The sequence below is a fragment of the Lithobates pipiens genome, unplaced genomic scaffold (assembly GCF_037356315.1).
Source record: "Lithobates pipiens isolate NorthernLeopardFrog02 unplaced genomic scaffold, aLitPip1_a1.2 Scaffold_27, whole genome shotgun sequence".
Taxonomy (NCBI): domain Eukaryota; kingdom Metazoa; phylum Chordata; class Amphibia; order Anura; family Ranidae; genus Lithobates; species Lithobates pipiens.
This window is the reverse complement of record NW_027507788.1, coordinates 227,839,181-227,859,816: the sequence shown is the minus strand read 5'-3', so window position 1 is coordinate 227,859,816 and position 20,636 is coordinate 227,839,181. Positions and strand designations below refer to the sequence as shown.

Genomic DNA, 20,636 nt, shown 5'->3' with positions numbered 1-20,636 from the left:
CAGTGTAGCATGACCGCGCAATTGTCATTCAAAATGCGACAGCGCAAAAAGCTCAAAATTGGTCTGGGCAGGAAGGTGTTAAAGTGCCCTGTATTGAAGTGGTTAAAAAATAAATCTTGGCCCCCTCTGGTGGACATACGTGACATCATGTGGTAGATTTGATTTGCGGGATTCTAAGGAATTGGACACTTTATTTCAAATGCAATCAGATTATTTATTATCAGCTGTAATGATCACACGTCACATCAATCAATTTCCTATAATCAGTAGACAGTTTATTGGCAGTGCTGCACCACTGAGGGGTGACTGGTGGGCTCTATAGATGGGTCATTATTCACAACCCGTCCCGAATTCCTGAGGAAAGGAGGAGAGATCAGTGATGAGGATTCTGGAGCCGCACGTCATTGAAGAGTCCAGTAGGGAGCGCTCCAGTCTTAGCATTTTAGGCCCCAAATCCAGACAGTAGTTGGAGGATTTGTAATGACTTAATTTATTGAGCAGATGTGACTTTCACCACCCCATAACCTGGGTAGAGGTGACACTTACCCCTTCCCATGGCCCGGGTTGAGGAGCTCACACAAGACCTGGGATGGCCCCGTTATCTGACCATTTTAGAACTGAAAAGGATATCAGCAAATCCCCTTCACTGACAGCACAGAGAAGAAGACGGGGCGCTATCCCTCCCGCTGACACCAGTGATGGGGCGCTATCCCTCCCGCTGACACCAATGATGGGGCGCTATTCCTCCCGCTGACACCAATGATGAGGCCCCCACACACACACACACCTGTATGACACCTTAACAACTTTAACAAGAAATCACCAAAACACCAATTCTGGACTGCCGGTTTATTTTGGCTGATATCACAATAACAAACCATGGCGGCGATATTTCATATATCTGGACACGAGGAACAGGCCAACAAAACATCCAACATATAAAAAAAGAAATGATGACAATAAAAAAGAAATAAGGTTTCCTTGTGTATCTCTAGAAATGATAAACGCTGAAAATGGCGGAGAAAATCGGCGTTTCCTGTACAGACGGAAATCGTTCATTTCACTCACAGCGACCCCTCCGCGTCCGATCCTCATTCTTATCTGACAATCGAAAGAATTGATTGGTAGCTGGAGGAAACGAGAAGACATTTCATTCTAATGAACGACCACAAAGGAGGAAGCGCTGATGTTCAGGTCGGTCTTGGATGGGTACAGGACCTTCAGGTTGCCCTCCATGTCAGTGCCGCCCACTTGTTCCAGCACCAGCTGGGGGCGCTCCGGGGGTTCCGAGTCCTCCGGATGTTCTGTATCCGACTTCCTCCTCTTTGTTCTCCATGGTGAATTTATTGAGTTCTGACGTTTTCTGTGTATAAGAAGAGAAAACACAAAATGATGATCATTAATACTAGAATAAAATACATTGTAACACTAAAAGAAAAAAAATCTTTATAAGACAAATTCCAGACACATCCTCTGTATACAAAGCAGAAAGGATAACCACTCGCTGACCTTCCATTTTCTGCCATTTTTTGTTTACAAGTTTAAATCAGTATTTTTTTTTTTTACTAGAAAATTACTTAGAATCCCTAAGGGCCGGTTCACACTGCGAGCCGCAGCGAGGCGTCTCCGACTTCCTCGCCGCGACTTGCAGGGGGGGTCAGCGGCGACTTGCAGAGGACTTCTGCATAGAAGTCAATGCAAGTCGCCCCCGAAGTCGCCCCGAAGTAGTACAGGAACCTTTTTTCTGAGTCGGAGCGACTCGAGTCGCTCCTCTCAGAACGGTTCCATTGTACTCAATGGGGACGACTTGCGGGAGCGAGGCGAGGCGAGCCGTGTCGCCTCGCCTCGCGCCGCAGTGTAAACCGGCCCTAAACATTAATTTTTTTTTTTTTTTTAGAGACCCTAGGGAATAAAATGGCTATTGCAATTTTTATGTCACACAGTATTTACGCATCAGCTTTGCAAACACAATTGTTTTGGAAAAATAAAATACTTTAATGAATAAAAAAAAAAAAAAAACCTGGACCTACTACAAAGCTAAGGAGCTCCCATTCTTTTAGAGACCAGTTTTCTGCCATTAAGCAAAAATAGTGTGGTCACCACCCCATCCCCCTTTTCCATCCAGCTGTAGGGGGAATAACAGAAAAAATTATTAAAATAAATAATTATATATTTCTTCTTAACCACTTGACCCCTGGAAGATTTAACCCCCCCCTTCATGACCAGGCCATTTTTTGTGATATGGCTTTACAACTTGTACGAGTCCCTTTAACGGACAATTGCGTGGTCATGTGATGCTGTACCCAAATAAAAATGTAATTCTCCCCCCCCACCACAAAGAGTTTCCTTTTGGTTGTATTTGATCACCTCTGTAATTTTTTTTTTGCGCCATGGAAAAAAACATTTTTGGAATAAAAATAAAATGAATTATGTGTGTATCTAATAATATATCTACATATATATATATATATATATATATATATATATATATATATATATATATATATATATATATATATATATATATATATATATTTTTTTTTTAATATAAGTATATCTCTCTATATATAAAAAAACACACACACTTTACTTTCTGCTTTAAAACATCCCAATTAAAAAAAAAAAATTTTTTTTTTATCGATTTAGGCCAATATGAATTCTGCTACATGTTTTAAAAAAAAAAAAAAATACCAATAAATGTATTATGATTGGTTTGCGCAAAAGTTATCGAGTCTACAAACTATGGGACATTATTTTTTACTAGTAATGAGTGACTTGTAGTGGGACTGTGATATTGCGGCGGACAATCTGACACTTTGTGAGAACCAGTGACACTAATATAGTGCTCAGTGCTAAAAATGTGTCCCCCCCAGTGTACAAAGCCAGCTCCATAAAGACATGACTGTGTCCCCCCATGTACAAAGCCAGCTCCATAAAGACATGACTGTGTCCCCCCATGTACAAAGCCAGCTCCATAAAGACATGACTGTGTCCCCCCCATGTACAAAGCCAGCTCCATAAAGACATGACTGTCCCCGTCCCCCCCATGTACAAAGTCAGCTCCATAAAGACATGACTGTGTCCCCCCAGTGTACAAAGCCAGCTCCATAAAGACATGACTGTGTCCCCCCAGTGTACAAAGCCAGCTCCATAAAGACATGACTGTGTCCCCCCCTTGTACAAAGCCAGCTCCATAAAGACATGACTGTGTCCCTCCCAGTGTACAAAGCCAGCTCCATAAAGATACGACTGTGTCTCTCTCTCCCCCCCTGTACAAAGCCAGCTCCATAAAGATACGACTGTGTCTCTCTCTCCCCCCCTGTACAAAGCCAGCTCCATAAAGACATGACTGTGTGACCCCCAGTGTACAAAGCCAGCTCCATAAAGACATGACTGTGTCCCACCCCCCCCCCCCCCTCTGTACAGGACTCAAATGTCCTGTACAGAGTCCTGACCTTATCCCTACTGGACTACGGCATGTGATAAAAAAAAGGCTTTATAAAAACACCTTTCTACATCCTCTCTCCTTCTCCTTTCCTCCTATAGGTTCAGGTAACTCACCTTCATCTTGTCACGGTTGGTGATTGGTGGGAAAGATATGACCGCATTTTCTGCATCCACTAAGCACGGGTAGTTTTCTTTGCAGTCCAACAAATGAGCATATCTGTGAAATGGAATTTTTGTGATTACAAACTCTCACAGCAAAAAAAAAAAAAAACTCCAACTGAAGGCAGTTATGGATAAATAATCAATAATGAGGATTTAGCAATAATCCCCAAACTAAATCACTTCCTTCATCTTACTGAACTGATTTATCCCCCAATTCTCCACCGAGAACCAACTCCACCATGACAGTAATGACCCCGAGTCCAGCGTTGTCCTTCTCCGGCACCACCATCTATAACAGAGATCTGGCACATGACATGTACAGACAGCCCTGGGGGGAGGGGGTGTCTTTTCCAGGTCTAATAGGAATATGTGACCTGGTAGAGCCCCATGGCATGTCCACATATGTGCCTGACCCCCCCCCCCCCCCCCCGGAGCAGACATCCCAGCGACATTTGCTCGCATACAACATCCCCAAAACCAAACCAACCCCCCCCCTTATCTAAATGGCGGGGTGGAAGTGCATCTTGCAGCAGAACTGTTTTATTTTACATTTATTGTGGCTCCACCTGCCATGTGACCAAGGTCCAAATTGCTGAATGGAAATGACTACATGTCCAGTGTGCTATGCATGGGGATCCCTCCTACCTCTCTGCAGTCCTGCCAAAACATTCTCCCGCCCCATACCAACTGATCTCCATACTAGACATGTGCAGAGTAAAATATTTCGTTTCGGAATTTCGTTTTCGTCTGAAAACTTAATTTATTTAGTTACTCCCGAAATTCGTTTTTATTTATTTCGTTTTTCGTTCAAAAATTGCATTCGTCCGAAAATCCACATGAGTTACGGTCGAATCTGTCTTTGAAGGCTTATGGTGTCTGTCAATGTATAAAGAAGATTCGACGGAGCTCGTATACAGCATACTTTAGAACCCTATTAAAGTCTATGGGACTCCAACGTTCAAAATCTAAAGTGCTAATTTTAAAGGCTAATTTGCAAGTTACTGTCCTAAAAAGTGTTTGGGGACCCGGGTCCTGCCCCAGGGGACATGGATCAATGCAAAAAAAAGTTTTAAAAACGGCCGTTTTTTTCGGGAGCAGTTATTTTAATAATGATTAAAGTGAAACAATAAAAGTGTAATATTCCTTTAAATTTCGTCGGGGGGGGGGGTTGTCTATAGTATGCCTGTGAAGGGGCGCATGTTTCCCGTGCTTAGAATTGTCCCTGCACAAAGTGTCATTTATGCAGGAAAAAAAGTCCTTTAAAATCACTCGCAGCTATTATGAATTGTCGGCTCCCGTAATACAGAGAACACTCATTGAAAGTCATTGATAAAAAAATAAATAAACAAATTTAAAAAAAAAGCGTGGGGGTCCCCCAAATTCAACTACCAGGCCCTTCAGGTCTGGTATGGATATTAAGGGGAACCCTGCCTCAAATTTAAGAAAAAATTTGACGTGGGGTTCCCCCTAAATATCCATAACCAGACCCTTCAGGTCTGGTATGGATATTAAGGGGAACCCCGCGTCAAATTTAAAAAAAAATTGACGTGGGGTTCCCCCTAAAAATCCATACCAGACCCTTTATCCGAGCACGCAACCTGGCAGGCCGCAGGAAAAGAGGGGGGGACGAGAGAGCAGCCCCCCCTCCCTCCTGAACCGTACCAGGCCACATGCCCTCAACATTGGGAGGATGCTTTGGGGGTCTGTGACCCCTCAAAGCACCTTGTCCCCATGTTGATGAAGACAAGGGCCTCATCTCCACAACCCTGGCCGGTGGTTGTGGAGGTCTGCGGGCGGGGGGCTTATCAGAATCTGGAAGCCCCCTTTAACAAGGGGACCCCCAGATCCCGGCCCCCCCCTGTTTGAAATGGTAAGGGGGTACAAAAGTACCCCTACCATTTCACAAAGAAAGTGTAAAAAATGGTTAAATAAAACAAACACACTTTTGAAAAATTCCTTTATTAAAAATAAAAAAATAAAAAAAAGATTCCAGCGGCGGTAATCCACTCTTGCTATCCAGCGACGGACGGTCATCTCTCCAGCGATGTCTCATCTCATCCAGCGCAGCGAATCCTCCGTCCTTCTTCTGTCTCCGTGGAGGAGACACTGCAAGGATTCCGGCGGGTGACGTTTCTTATATACGGAGGGCGGGGCCACCCGTCACCTGACCCCGCCCCCCTCTGACGCAAGGGGAAACCCGGGGTTCCCCGTAACGTATAGGTGACCCCGCCCCCCTCTGATGTAACGGAAACCTGCCTGTGTTACATCAGAGGGGTGCGGGGTCACCCATACGTCACAGGGAACCCCGGGTTTCCCCTTGCGTCAGAGGGGGGCGGGGTCAGGTGACGGGTGGCCCCGCCCTCCGTATATAAGAAACGTCACCCGCCGGAATCCTTGCAGTGTCTCCTCCACGGAGACAGAAGAAGGACGGAGGATTCGCTGCGCTGGATGACATGAGACATCGCTGGAGAGATGACCGTCCGTCGCTGGATAGCAAGAGTGGATTACCGCCGCTGGAATCTTTTTTTTATTTTTTTATTTTTAATAAAGGAATTTTTCAAAAGTGTGTTTGTTTTATTTAACCATTTTTTACACTTTTTTTGTGAAATGGTAGGGGTACTTTTGTATCCCCTTACCATTTCAAACAGGGGGGGGGCCGGGATCTGGGGGTCCCCTTGTTAAAGGGGGCTTCCAGATTCTGATAAGCCCCCCGCCCGCAGACCTCCACAACCACCGGCCAGGGTTGTGGGGATAAGGCCCTTGTCCTCATCAACATGGGGACAAGGTGCTTTGAGGGGTCACAGACCCCCAAAGCATCCTCCCAATGTTGAGGGCATGTGGCCTGGTACGGTTCAGGAGGGAGGGGGGGCCGCTCTCTCGTCCCCCCCTCTTTTCCTGCGGCCTGCCAGGTTGCGTGCTCGGATAAAGGGTCTGGTATGGATTTTTAGGGTGAACCCCACGTCAATTTTTTTTAAAATTTGAGGCAGGGTTCCCCTTAATATCCATACCAGACCTGAAGGGCCTGGTAATTGAATTTGGGGGACCCCCACGCTTTTTTTTTTTATTTATTTATTTTTTTATCAATGACTTTCAATGAGTGTTCTCTGTATTACGGAGCCGACAATTCATAATAGCTGCGAGTGATTTTAAAGGACTTTTTTTCCTGCATAAATGACACTTTGTGCAGGGACAGTTCTAAGCACGGGAAACATGCGCCCCTTCACAGGCATACTATAGACAACCCCCCCTACGAAATTTAAAGGAATATTACACTTTTATTGTTTCACTTTAATCATTATTAAAATAACTGCTCCCGAAAAAACGGCCGTTTTTAAAACTTTTTTTTGCATTGATCCATGTCCCCTGGGGCAGGACCCGGGTTCCCAAACACTTTTTAGGACAGTATCTTGCAGAATCTTTTCTCTCTGTCAAATCTTTTTTCTCTGTCGAATATTTTCTCTATATAATCTTGGACTAATAGAGGTAAGGTTAGGCACATTCGACCACAGGTTCTATAGACACAGATTGTTGTCAGAGTCATGTCGAATCTCCTATTCTATATCGAACTGTTGTAACAATGAAAACGAAAATAAAGCATTTATTTATGTCGGATTTTTCGTTTTTCGGATTTTGTGCTTTCGTTATCGTTTGTCAAAACGAAAACGAAAATAGCTGAAATTCGGACGAAAATGCATTCGGACGAAAACGAATGCACATGTCTACTCCATACAGACCTGAGGCGTGGGGGGGGGGAGAGACATTTATAGAGCCACCAAAAAGGACTACATGTCCAGTGTGCTATGCAGAGTGCTCTGGGGATCCTCTATCCCTCTTTGCTCTGTAGTCCTGCTGCATAATCCTCCATAACTGCAGGTCCACACCTCAATATAGATCTGAGGCTGAGGGGGGGGGGGAGACATTGATTGAACCAGTGCACTACACCCAGGATGCACTGATTGGGGGAGAATATGTAATGCTCTGCAGGCTTTAAGTAGTAAATGCACATCAATCATGAGATAGATTTTGCTGCATTTATTACTATTCTGCAAAAGTTGGACGGGCCCTTTAGGGATTCTTAGATTCAGATGGGCACAAGGGTGGAAGGCTCACTGTGAATTGGGCTATGAGGCCTGGCAGAGCCCCATGGCATGTCTGTACATACAGCCGATTCCCTGCACAACCACAGACATGCTTGGCAGAGCCCCCCCGAGTGTGAGGGGGGTCCCCAAGAAAAGGGAGCGAAGGTCCACTTTAAGTATCAGGACTGCAAGGCCAAGTTCAACTTTGACCATTTTTCATGTTACATCCATATTTAGGGTTAGGGAGAGAATTGCTAGAGCTTGTACATTGTACCCAGGACACACTGGGAGAGGGTGCAATGCTCTGCAGGCTTCAGAGAATGCACTTCACAGCATTCAAACAATGGACTGACCCTGTAAAGGAGTTTCTCAGTTCTGTATGTGCACACTGGGGTCAGGCTCGCTATACATAGGAATAGCGCCCCCTTCTGATACCAGACAGGGAACGATTGATAACTGGTTTGGGTGCTCAGACTACGGAGTCCATCCAACCCGGACAGGCCAGCAGAGTCCGGGCTGCACATCAATAGGGGATCAGCACATGTTTTGCTGGTAACAATATATGGCGGGGGGGGGGTGATCCGGTGTCAGGTATATGATCTGTAGGCTCTCAGCACATGGATTATAAATGTTATGTAATCCGGGATGTACAATACACGGGTGTGAGGAGAGGCGGCTGCACACAATACCGGAGCACATCTGCTCCCCCTCCCCCTATAATCTTCCATCACAAGACAAGAGGATTATGTAACCGGTTCTGTATACACCTCATCCATTCACATGGTATTCCCCGCATCACCGCCCCATGTATGATCATCACACGGCATTCGCCGCACCGCCTCCCCATGTATGATCATCACACGGCATTCCCCGCATCACCTCCCCATGTATGATCATCACACGGCATTCCCCGCATCGCCTCCCCATGTATGATCATCACACGGCATTCGCCGCACCGCCTCCCCATGTATGATCATCACACGGCATTCCCCGCATCACCTCCCCATGTATGATCATCACACGGCATTCCCCGCATCGCCTCCCCATGTATGATCATCACACGGCATTCCCCACATCGCCTCCCCATGTATGATCATCTCACGCCATTCCCCGCATCACCCCCCATGTATGATCATCACACAGCATTCCCCGCATCGCCTCTCCATGTATGATCATCACACGGCATTCCCCGCATCGCCTCCCCATGTATGATCATCACACGGCATTCCCCGCATCACCTCCCCATGTATGAACATCACACGGCATTCCCCGCATCGCCTCCTCAAGTATGATCATCACATGGCATTCCCCGCATCGCCTCCCCAAGTACGATCATCACACGGCATTCCCTGCATCGCCTCCCCAAGTACGATCATCACACGGCATTCCCCGCATCGCCTCCCCAAGTACGATCATCACACGGCATTCCCTGCATCGCCTCCCCAAGTACGATCATCACACGGCATTCCCCGCATCACCCCCCCCCCATGTATGATCATCGCACGGCATTCCCCGCATCACCTCCCCATGTATGATCATCACACGGCATTCCCCGCATCACCGCTCCATGTATGATCATCACACGGCATTCTCCGCATCGCCGCTCCATGTATGATCATCACGCGCCATTTCTCGCCTCCCCATGTATGATAATCACACGGCATTCCCCGCATCGCCGCTCCATGTATGATCATCACACGGCATTCCCCGCATCGCCTCGCCATGTATGATCATCAGACGGCATTCTCCGCATCGCCGCTCCATGTATGATCATCAGACGGCATTCTCCGCATCGCCGCTCCATGTATGATCATCACACGGCATTCCCCGCATCACCGCTCCATGTATGATCATCACACGGCATTCCCCGCATCGCCTCCCCATGTATGAACATCACACGGCATTCCCCGCATCGCCTCCTCAAGTATGATCATCACATGGCATTCCCCGCATCGCCTCCCCAAGTACGATCATCACACGGCATTCCCTGCATCGCCTCCCCAAGTACGATCATCACACGGCATTCCCCGCATCACCCCCCCATGTATGATCATCGCACGGCATTCCCCGCATCACCTCCCCATGTATGATCATCACACGGCATTCCCCGCATCACCGCTCCATGTATGATCATCACACGGCATTCCCCGCATCGCCGCTCCATGTATGATCATCACACGGCATTCCCCGCATCGCCTCGCCATGTATGATCATCAGACGGCATTCTCCGCATCGCCGCTCCATGTATGATCATCAGACGGCATTCTCCGCATCGCCGCTCCATGTATGATCATCAGACGGCATTCTCCGCATCGCCGCTCCATGTATGATCATCACACGGCATTCCCCGCATCACCGCTCCATGTATGATCATCACACGGCATTCCCCGCATCGCCTCCCCATGTATGATCATCACACGGCATTCCCCGCATCGCCTCGCCATGTACCATGTACAGCGCCTAGAGGCGATTCAGTTCGCATTGTGCGCTATATAAGTATTTCATTCATTCATTCATTCATATGATCATCAGACGGCATTACCTGCAATTTTCCTATCTCTACCCTTCCACTCCAATGTACATCTGCACTTTACAGCCCCCCCAGCAGGACTTATTTTGGAATACTGACTTGTGCAGTCCGGAGACGTTTCCTCTGTTCTTCCTCTTCGAATTGCAGCTGACGCACCGACTCCTTGGCGTTTATTTCCTTCCAATACAGCAGAACAATTTATAAAAGAAGAAGAATCCCGGCATCAGTGTATATGAAAAGCTCAGATCCCAATGGGGGTGGGGACAACAACATACATACACTGAGCATGAGCGAGTCTAGCCGTGATCTTGACCTACAACCCACACCTTGCAATCTTATCTTCACATTATTTTTTACAATCTTTCCTCTAGGAAGGAGTAAAGAGACACAACAGAAGCTAGAGATAGAAGAAAATAGGGGTGTACTTATTTTGGTCAGATACTGTATATACAACGTGGATATAAACCCAAAAAGTCACATATATTGCAGCTCTCATTTTTTGAGCTGACAAAAGAAAACGCGGCTGAACAGCCCATTTCTGCCCCCCCCCCCCCCCACAAGTGTGGATATGCCCGTAGGCTGACGTCCTGTGCTTGGATGTGTTACTGGCAGGATCATGCAAATACCCGCGGCTGAGGCTCCCGGAAGTGGAGACCAGGATACCTTGTGAAAGACAGGTATCCTGTCCCCCCTGCCCCCCCCCCCCCCCCAAAAGGTGTGAAATGTGGCACCGGAGGCAGGGAGGAGTAGAACAAGCAGAAGTTCCACTTTTGGGTGGAACTCTGCTTTAATGTCCTTTTCCATTTTACACCAAAACCACCGGCGGGGCCCCGGACCCCCGACCTTTCTGCAGAGTGTAATACAGTCACAGCTCACCGTGAACTCCTTGGGGGGGTACAGAAGGGGCCCCTTCACCAGCTGCAGGTCATTGGGTGGCAATGGTTGCCAGCGTCCTCTTATCACACATCTCGTCATGAAGATTGGTCTGAAAAAGGAAATCATCATTGTAACAATGTAACCAAAAATAACCGAAGACAGCAGAGACCCGGGGCTCCCCTCCCCCATCTACAGACACACTGAGGATCAATACTCGGGATAACGAGAATAAACCTTCTCCAATGTGAACAAACCTCCGTTCCATCTTCCTAAAGTCCCAAATACTTTTTATTTAAGTGCAGCCAATATAAGTACAAAGTGTGTCTTTATATCCACTTAAAGTGATATTAATGTTTTGTTTTGTTTTGTTTTTTAAATAACAAACATGTTACACTTACCTGTTCTGTGTAATGGTTTTGCACAGACTAATCCGATCCTCCTCTTCTCGGGTCCCTCCCCCAACAGCAAGCAGCTTGCTCAAGCGTCACCCAAGCAGGAGCGATCCCGAGCCACAGATCTGTGTGTCCATTCACACGGTGCCACAGCATGGCCCGCACCCCCTCTGTCTCCTGATTGGCTCACTAACTGTGAGTGACAGCAACGGGAGCCACAAAAGCCAATCAGGAGTTCAAATCCCCAGAGTGCCAACGTTCTCGTGTACATCGCTGGATCGAGAGGGGGGGGCTCAGGTAAGTATTGGGGGGAGGAGCTGCTGCAAACAAATATATATTTTTTTTACCTTAATGCATAGAATGCACCTTTACAACCACTTAAACCCCTTCAATACCGAGAATCTACCCTCCCCAATACTGGGGCACTTTGCCCCTTCCTTCCCCTCCCCAATACTGGGGCACTTTACCCCTTCCTTCCCCTCCCCAATACTGGGGCACTTTACCCCTTCCTTCCCCTCCCCAATACCGGGGCACTTTGCCCCTTCCTTCCCCTCCCCAATACCGGGGCACTTTGCCCCTTCCTTCCCCTCCCCAATACCGGGCACTTTGCCCCTTCCTTCCCCTCCCCAATACCGGGCACTTTGCCCCTTCCTTCTCCTCCCCAATACCGGGCACTTTGCCCCTTCCTCCCCCCCCAGTACCGGGCACTTTGCCCCTTTCTTCCCCTCCCCAATACCGGGCACTTTGCCCCTTCCTTCCCCTCCCCAATACCGGGGCACTTTGCCCCTTCCTTCCCCTCCCCAATACCAGGCACTTTGCCCCTTCCTTCCCCTCCCCAATACCGGGCACTTTGCCCCTTCCTCCCCCCCCAATACCGGGCACTTTGCCCCTTTCTTCCCCTCCCCAATACCAGGCACTTTACCCCTTCCTTCCCCTCCCCAATACCGGGGCACTTTGCCCCTTCCTTCCCCTCCCCAATACCGGGCACTTTGCCCCTTTCTTCCCCTCCCCAATACCAGGCACTTTACCCCTTCCTTCCCCTCCCCAATACCGGGGCACTTTGCCCCTTCCTTCCCCTCCCCAATACCGGGCACTTTGCCGATTCCTGCCCAGGCCAATTTTCAGCTTTTAGCGCTGTCACACTTTGAATGACAATTGCGCGGTCATGTAACACTGTACACAAATTACCTTTTTAGCATTTTTTCAGCACAAATATTTTTTTTGGTGATATTTGATAAGCACTGGGGGGGGGGGGGGGGGGTGGGGGCTTCACCATCTTCTCCAGTCTCGTGTCTTTCAGTTTGTTGCCCTTGAAGTTGATTTCCTTCTGCTTGGCGCAGTCAGCGAGTTGGAAGGGGATTTCTCTGAGCTCGTTGTTGGAGAGGTCCAGAGTCTGCAAGAGAGAAGAGAGACTGTAAATACGGGACAGCAAAACGACACCCAGAGAACGCCGGAGACAATAAACATAAAAGTACAATTAAATATTCAAGTTCCAATTCTCATTTGTTTCTTTAAATCTCCACCTGCATCCATTGGCTACAATTTATTCTGCTCCCTCAATATATCCCTTCACAGTCACTGAAAGCAGAGAGTGTAAGTAGTGATGAGCCCAAGTGACAGAACACATCGCCAGCATCCCTTTAGACCAGGGATCTGCAATTAGCGGACCTCCAGCTGTTGCAGAACTACAAGTCCCATCATGCCTCTGCCTCTGGGTGTCATGCTTGTGGCTGTCAGTCTTGCTGTGCCTCATGGGACTTGTAGTTCTGCAACAGCTGGAGGTCCGCTAATTGCATTTCTCTGCTTTAGCTGAACATATTCCTCCCTGCTGGCCCTCTGGATGCTGCAGATATGATCTGTGCTCATTGGTTGTTTGATTCCAATTCCAGGAGCCGTTCTGATTGGTTGAACTAGATGGACTTGGGTCTTTCTTCAACCAGACTAAGAATGTAATCAAGCAACCCATAGGAAGCCTGCAGAGCAAAAGGTCTACAACAACCAGCTCTCTCCCTGGAATATGCACATCTAAAAGGTGCTCGGAAATGTGTTCTTTCACAGTAACGTGGCTGGAAGATCAGTGCAAGGAACTATGGGTGATTTAGTTTTGCAAATCAGTAGGAAGCAGATATATTAAACACCCCCACCCCACCCCCCTTGCAATCAGCTTACATTTTACTGCCCCCTGCTGGCTGTTATGAAGAGCTGGAAATACTAAAAAAACACAACACAGCAGCAGCATCTACAGGGACAGTCAGCGATTATTGATTTATATTCATACTTAAAGCGGAGTTCCACCCAAATGAGCGGAAGTTCCACTTTTGGGTGCAGCTCCAGTTCAAAGTACATCTAAAAGGCATTTTTTTTTGTTGGATGGAGGGGGGAGGGATTAGACCCCCTGTCAGAATTATTGCCGCCTGTGTCCCCATTAGGGAGATTTCCCCTGTTTGTCCCATTCACCCTTATCATTGAAAGGGAAAGGAAATCCCAATATTTTGTGTTGTCACCAGAACGGGATTAGAAGGGAAATCTCCCAATGGGGGACACTAGTTTTGCTAATAACCTGGGATTTCCTCTCACTTCCTGCTTTGGCTACAGGACAGGAAGTGAATGTAAATCTCCAATGGGGACACAAGACAGAGGTTATAGTCCTTCATTACGCTGTGCAAAAATGAAAAAAAAAAAAGAAATGTTTTGCCTCTGCTCTACCAATGACATGCAATGCACACACACCCCACCCCCATCCCTCCGTCCTATCGGTCGCCCCATCCCATCTTCCTTAGGATCTTCAGCCTGTACCCCGATAGGTGGAGGGAGGAAGGGCAGGTACATTGGCTCCGCCCCCGCGGAAGCTCCTCCAGACGGCTCAGCTCCTCAGGCTCATTCGTGGACACATCCAGCACCTTCACCCCCCCCGGGAGGCCCCACAAAACGGCTCCCATACATGACGGGCAAGGCGGCCGATCTCCTCCGGAATGAGAGAGAGAGAGAGAGACAATCATCTGCCCCCCCGGCCATTCCGCCATCAATCTACACACAGACACTTGTACACCCGGAAACACGGCCCGGCCAATCACAGCTTCCGCTGTCATCACTCTGGCCAATCACAGTCTGCCGCTGAGATGCCCACCAGAGAGATGCGACGCTGCCTCCTCACCGCGACTCCTGATGGGCACCGGCAGTACAGCGACATGACAGCCTCGATCGGCTGAGCTCAGCATTCCTATTTATTGATCCTGAAAACAATCAATTATCGGCTTATTCCAGATTCACATGTTAACCCTTCCACTGCCAGGGATGATTTTTGTCACAAATGCTTAACCCCTTCAATACCGGACACTTTACACCCCCCTCCTGCCCAGGTCAATATTCACCCCCCCAGTACAAATACCCCCCAAATCACCCCCCCAAATCACCCCCCCAAATCACCCCCCACTACAAATACCCCCCAAATAACCCCCAGTACAAATATACCCCCTAGTACAAATCACCCCCTCTACAAATACCCCCTAGTACAAATCACCCCCTCCATGCAAATACCCCTAAATTAAGCCCCCCCACAAATATCCCCCAGTACAAATAACCCCCAAATCACCCCCCAGTACAAATACCCCTCAAACCACTCTCCAGTATAAATACCCCCCAAACCACCCCCAGTACAAATACCCTCCAAATCATCCCCAGTACAAATACCCTCCAAATCATCCCCAGTACAAATACCCCCAATTCAACCCCCCAGTACAAATACCCCCCAAATCAACCCCCCCCCAGTACAAATACCCCCCAATTCAACCCCCCAGTACAAATACCCCCCAATTCAACCCCCCAGTACAAATACCCCCCCCAAAATCACCCTCCAGTACAAATACCCCCAAATCACCCCCCAGTACAAATACCCCCAGTACAATCACCCTCCAGTACAAATATCTCCCAAATCATCCCCCAGTACAAATACCCCAAATAACCCCTCAATTACCCCCAGTACAAATACCCCCCAAATCACCCCCCCCTAGTACAAATACCCCCCATATCACCACTTTTTTGGAAAGTAGTAGTCTGAGGTATGCAGTAAGAGGCATGGGGAGCTTTTTGACATTTCTTTTTTAAGTAATTTTTGTCACAATTTTTTGAAAATAAAGAAATAATAAAATAAACAAAGTATTGTTATTTTACATCCTGTCACCATATAACTGGTGTGACAGATCAGGGACACCGACTTATGACAGTACAAAATATATATATATATTTTTGAATTTATTATGTTTTTTTCACAATTTTTTTTTCACATTCTTTTACCAGAGCAGTATAATGTTGCCATAGTAACACTGCACTTCTCTGGGGAAGTGATCGGGATTTTTTTATTTTTTACATATTATGTTTGGTTATAGCAGTGAATTAGATTGCTATCAGCAAGCATTTTACTGAATTAAATAGACTCATTCAGTTTGTTTTGTTGTGATTGGCTGTGATTGGCCTTGTCTGTACCATGAGATCACTGTGACCAATCACAGCTAGCAACACAATTGTAAACAATCAATGGCTCGAAAGGAAGCTCTCCATTGATTACAAAATGCAAAGAAATGCGGCGCTACCTAAAAAACTAATAAAATACAATAATAAAACACATATAATGCAACAGTGAATCCACCTCACTAAAGTGATAAATGTGCAATGTTAAACCGTGAATGCTATAGTATCCAATAAAAATAATGGATGTGCATAAATCTTCAAAACATCATGCGTGAAATAATAGCAAAATATTAAATGTAGAAATAGCTGAATAAATACTCCTATATGAACAGTACAAAAAATGACAAATAGTAAATAAAAGGTGCTTCTCTAATGAAGTCCATGCAATTAAACAGTGAGCATGTATCACAGTCCATGCAAAATTAGTATAGTGTTCTCCAAATCCGTGACTGTCCACCGATCAACTTCAGTGCCCAATTTCAGTGCCACAACTCCGTGCACCAACTGTTTCCCCCAGCCTCTCACCTCAGAAATCAAGTATACAGGCACTGCAACAAAACAGATGTTCACTCGTCCTTAGCAGTCCAGCTTCACCAGAATACCACTGTATATATAGGAATAGTGTTTCCCCAGTATCTTCAAACAGGTGAGATTACCGTTGGTGGTACATAGGAAAGACAAGGGGAGGCTCTCATGGGTAGTAATCAACAGCAGCGTTTTAATAGATAAAATAAATCACTTACATTAAAGCAAATGACAACAAACTTCGCAAATCCGAACGGAACTTCCGGTCTCGGCCGCGACCGGAAGTGATGACTGCAACACCAAAAGCTCCCTCCCTGACGCGTTGCGTCACGACCTCGTGACTTTTTCAAAGGGTAAAGGGGGAATGGTGTTGACGGAGCATATATACGATCAGCGCCGTCGTCATGGTAACCACGGCGGCGCCGTCGTACATGTAAATACAAATCTAATCTTCAGCAGCATATATTAAAGTACTAGCTGCCATATTTACAATACAAAACATATTGATATCTCAAAACATAAGCACAATATTAAAAAATCTTTAAAAAATAAACAGACATAAATCCTAGTATATATAAAGAGCGACATCTAGTGGTTAAACTTCAGATCTGTTCTTCTAATGATCTAGACATATTATATATATAAAAAATGTATATATATATATATATATATATATATATATATATATATATATATAAAATTCTATAAAAAAAATTACCTTTTTAATCCATATCGCATAAAATAAAATAAAATAAAAACAAAAGAAGTAAAAATACAAAAAATATATATATATCTGTATAAAAATATATATATATAAAAAATAGTAAAAAATAGTAAAAATGTTATCTCCCCAAATTGTTACTACCATTAATTATTAAATGAGTACCGTCCCAATCTATCAGTAGGTGTAGGGAATAATAGAGTGTAATATTATGCATCTTTAAATATTGACAGTCCTAAGAGAATATAAAAAGTTTTATAAAAAATATATATAAGGTGCAAGCTATATCTCATCAAGTATTAAAAAAAGGGGGTTATTAAAAATTGGAGATAAAACAATTGAGGTCAAATTCTACATTGTGACCTAAAGGTGTCAAAGTACGGAGTTCATGTATCCACCGAGATTCGGCCTGACTAATTTTGATCACCTTGTTGTCGCCCCTCCAATGTGGTTTGTACTTCTGAATACCACAAATGATTAGCGATGAAAGATCTTTTTTATGGAATTTTGCATAATGTTTAGACAAACTATGTTTGTCGAAACCTTTTTTAATGTTCTGAACATGTTCTCTGAGTCTTTTCCATAACTTGTCTTTTTGTCCTACCCACATACTGAATATGGCATGGGCATTCCAAGAGATAAACCACCCCTTCACTGTGGCAAGTAATGAGATCATCTATCATATATTCTTTCTGAGTTACTGTGGATATAAACGACTTCTTTTTGGTTTTTTCATTTACATGTCTGCACGCATAGCACCTTTTGCACGGGTAAAAACCTTTTCCTTCAAAAAAAGAAAAAGGCCTTTTGGGAGGATCCAAGACATTTTTGGCCAGATTATCTCTCAAAGTGGGAGCTCTCCTGTACACAAACTTTGGTATTTCTGGTAAAATATTTCCAAGATGTCGATCCATTTTGATAATTTCCCAATGTTTTTTTATGATTTTCTCTATCTGTTTGTGCTGAATATTATAATCCATAATAATGGATACCATATCTTGTTTTTCTGAATTCGTGATCTTATCCTGTATTAATTTCTCTCTATCTATTAGTGCCACACTTCTTATTTGATCCTCAATAAAATCCGTATGGTACCCCTTTTGGATAAATCTATCACCAATCAATTTAGCTTGCTCAAGAAACATAGATTCATTGGAACAGTTACGTCTTAATCTAATTAATTGCCCTCTAGGTATATTATCAAGCCATCTATGATGATGGCAACTATCCAGGGGTAGGTAACTGTTTCTGTCTACTGTTTTAAAATGGGTAAAAGTATTCAGTGAATTTTCTTTCTTCTCGATCACTAAATCTAAAAAGGTTATTTTATCTTCATTAATATCCCATACCAATTTAATATTTTTATCGTTCGTATTAAGATTGAACGAACGATAAAAATATTAAATTGGTATGGGATATTAATGAAGATAAAATAACCTTTTTAGATTTAGTGATCGAGAAGAAAGAAAATTCACTGAATACTTTTACCCATTTTAAAACAGTAGACAGAAACAGTTACCTACCCCTGGATAGTTGCCATCATCATAGATGGCTTGATAATATACCTAGAGGGCAATTAATTAGATTAAGACGTAACTGTTCCAATGAATCTATGTTTCTTGAGCAAGCTAAATTGATTGGTGATAGATTTATCCAAAAGGGGTACCATACGGATTTTATTGAGGATCAAATAAGAAGTGTGGCACTAATAGATAGAGAGAAATTAATACAGGATAAGATCACGAATTCAGAAAAACAAGATATGGTATCCATTATTATGGATTATAATATTCAGCACAAACAGATAGAGAAAATCATAAAAAAACATTGGGAAATTATCAAAATGGATCGACATCTTGGAAATATTTTACCAGAAATACCAAAGTTTGTGTACAGGAGAGCTCCCACTTTGAGAGATAATCTGGCCAAAAATGTCTTGGATCCTCCCAAAAGGCCTTTTTCTTTTTTTGAAGGAAAAGGTTTTTACCCGTGCAAAAGGTGCTATGCGTGCAGACATGTAAATGAAAAAACCAAAAAGAAGTCGTTTATATCCACAGTAACTCAGAAAGAATATATGATAGATGATCTCATTACTTGCCACAGTGAAGGGGTGGTTTATCTCTTGGAATGCCCATGCCATATTCAGTATGTGGGTAGGACAAAAAGACAGTTATGGAAAAGACTCAGAGAACATGTTCAGAACATTAAAAAAGGTTTCGACAAACATAGTTTGTCTAAACATTATGCAAAATTCCATAAAAAAGATCCTTCATCGCTAATCATTTGTGGTATTCAGAAGTACAAACCACATTGGAGGGGCGACAACAAGGTGATCAAAATTAGTCAGGCCGAATCTCGGTGGATACATGAACTCCGTACTTTGACACCTTTAGGTCACAATGTAGAATTTGACCTCAATTGTTTTATCTCCAATTTTTAATAACCCCCTTTTTTTAATACTTGATGAGATATAGCTTGCACCTTATATATATTTTTTATAAAACTTTTTATATTCTCTTAGGACTGTCAATATTTAAAGATGCATAATATTACACTCTATTATTCCCTACACCTACTGATAGATTGGGACGGTACTCATTTAATAATTAATGGTAGTAACAATTTGGGGAGATAACATTTTTACTATTTTTTACTATTTTTTATATATATATATTTTTATACAGATATATATATATTTTTTGTATTTTTACTTCTTTTGTTTTTATTTTATTTTATTTTATGCGATATGGATTAAAAAGGTAATTTTTTTTATAGAATTTTATATATATATATACATTTTTTATATATATAATATGTCTAGATCATTAGAAGAACAGATCTGAAGTTTAACCACTAGATGTCGCTCTTTATATATACTAGGATTTATGTCTGTTTATTTTTTAAAGATTTTTTAATATTGTGCTTATGTTTTGAGATATCAATATGTTTTGTATTTTAAATATGGCAGCTAGTACTTTAATATATGCTGCTGAAGATTAGATTTGTATTTACATGTACGACGGCGCCGCCGTGGTTACCATGACGACGGCGCTGATCGTATATATGCTCCGTCAACACCATTCCCCCTTTACCCTTTGAAAAAGTCACGAGGTCGTGACGCAACGCGTCAGGGAGGGAGCTTTTGGTGTTGCAGTCATCACTTCCGGTCGCGGCCGAGACCGGAAGTTCCGTTCGGATTTGCGAAGTTTGCTGTCATTTGCTTTAATGTAAGTGATTTATTTTATCTATTAAAACGCTGCTGTTGATTACTACCCATGAGAGCCTCCCCTTGTCTTTCCTATGTACCACCAACGGTAATCTCACCTGTTTGAAGATACTGGGGAAACACTATTCCTATATATACAGTGGTATTCTGGTGAAGCTGGACTGCTAAGGACGAGTGAACATCTGTTTTGTTGCAGTGCCTGTATACTTGA

General features: G+C 44.4%; 2 long non-coding RNA genes across 2 annotated transcripts; both read right to left on the bottom strand.

Annotated features, from left to right (window-relative positions):
* Positions 1-834: 834 nt before the first annotated feature.
* On the bottom strand, positions 835-10,768 carry LOC143934595 (uncharacterized). Its single transcript, XR_013263310.1, has 3 exons — positions 10,318-10,768; positions 3,562-3,664; positions 835-1,353 (listed from the first exon to the last, which is right to left on the bottom strand). It is a non-coding gene; the product is annotated as an uncharacterized LOC143934595 (long non-coding RNA).
* Positions 10,769-11,112: 344 nt separating this feature from the next.
* Positions 11,113-14,466, bottom strand: LOC143934596 (uncharacterized). Its single transcript, XR_013263311.1, has 3 exons — positions 14,283-14,466; positions 12,760-12,879; positions 11,113-11,203 (listed from the first exon to the last, which is right to left on the bottom strand). It is a non-coding gene; the product is annotated as an uncharacterized LOC143934596 (long non-coding RNA).
* Between the last annotated feature and the right edge of the window lie 6,170 nt (positions 14,467-20,636).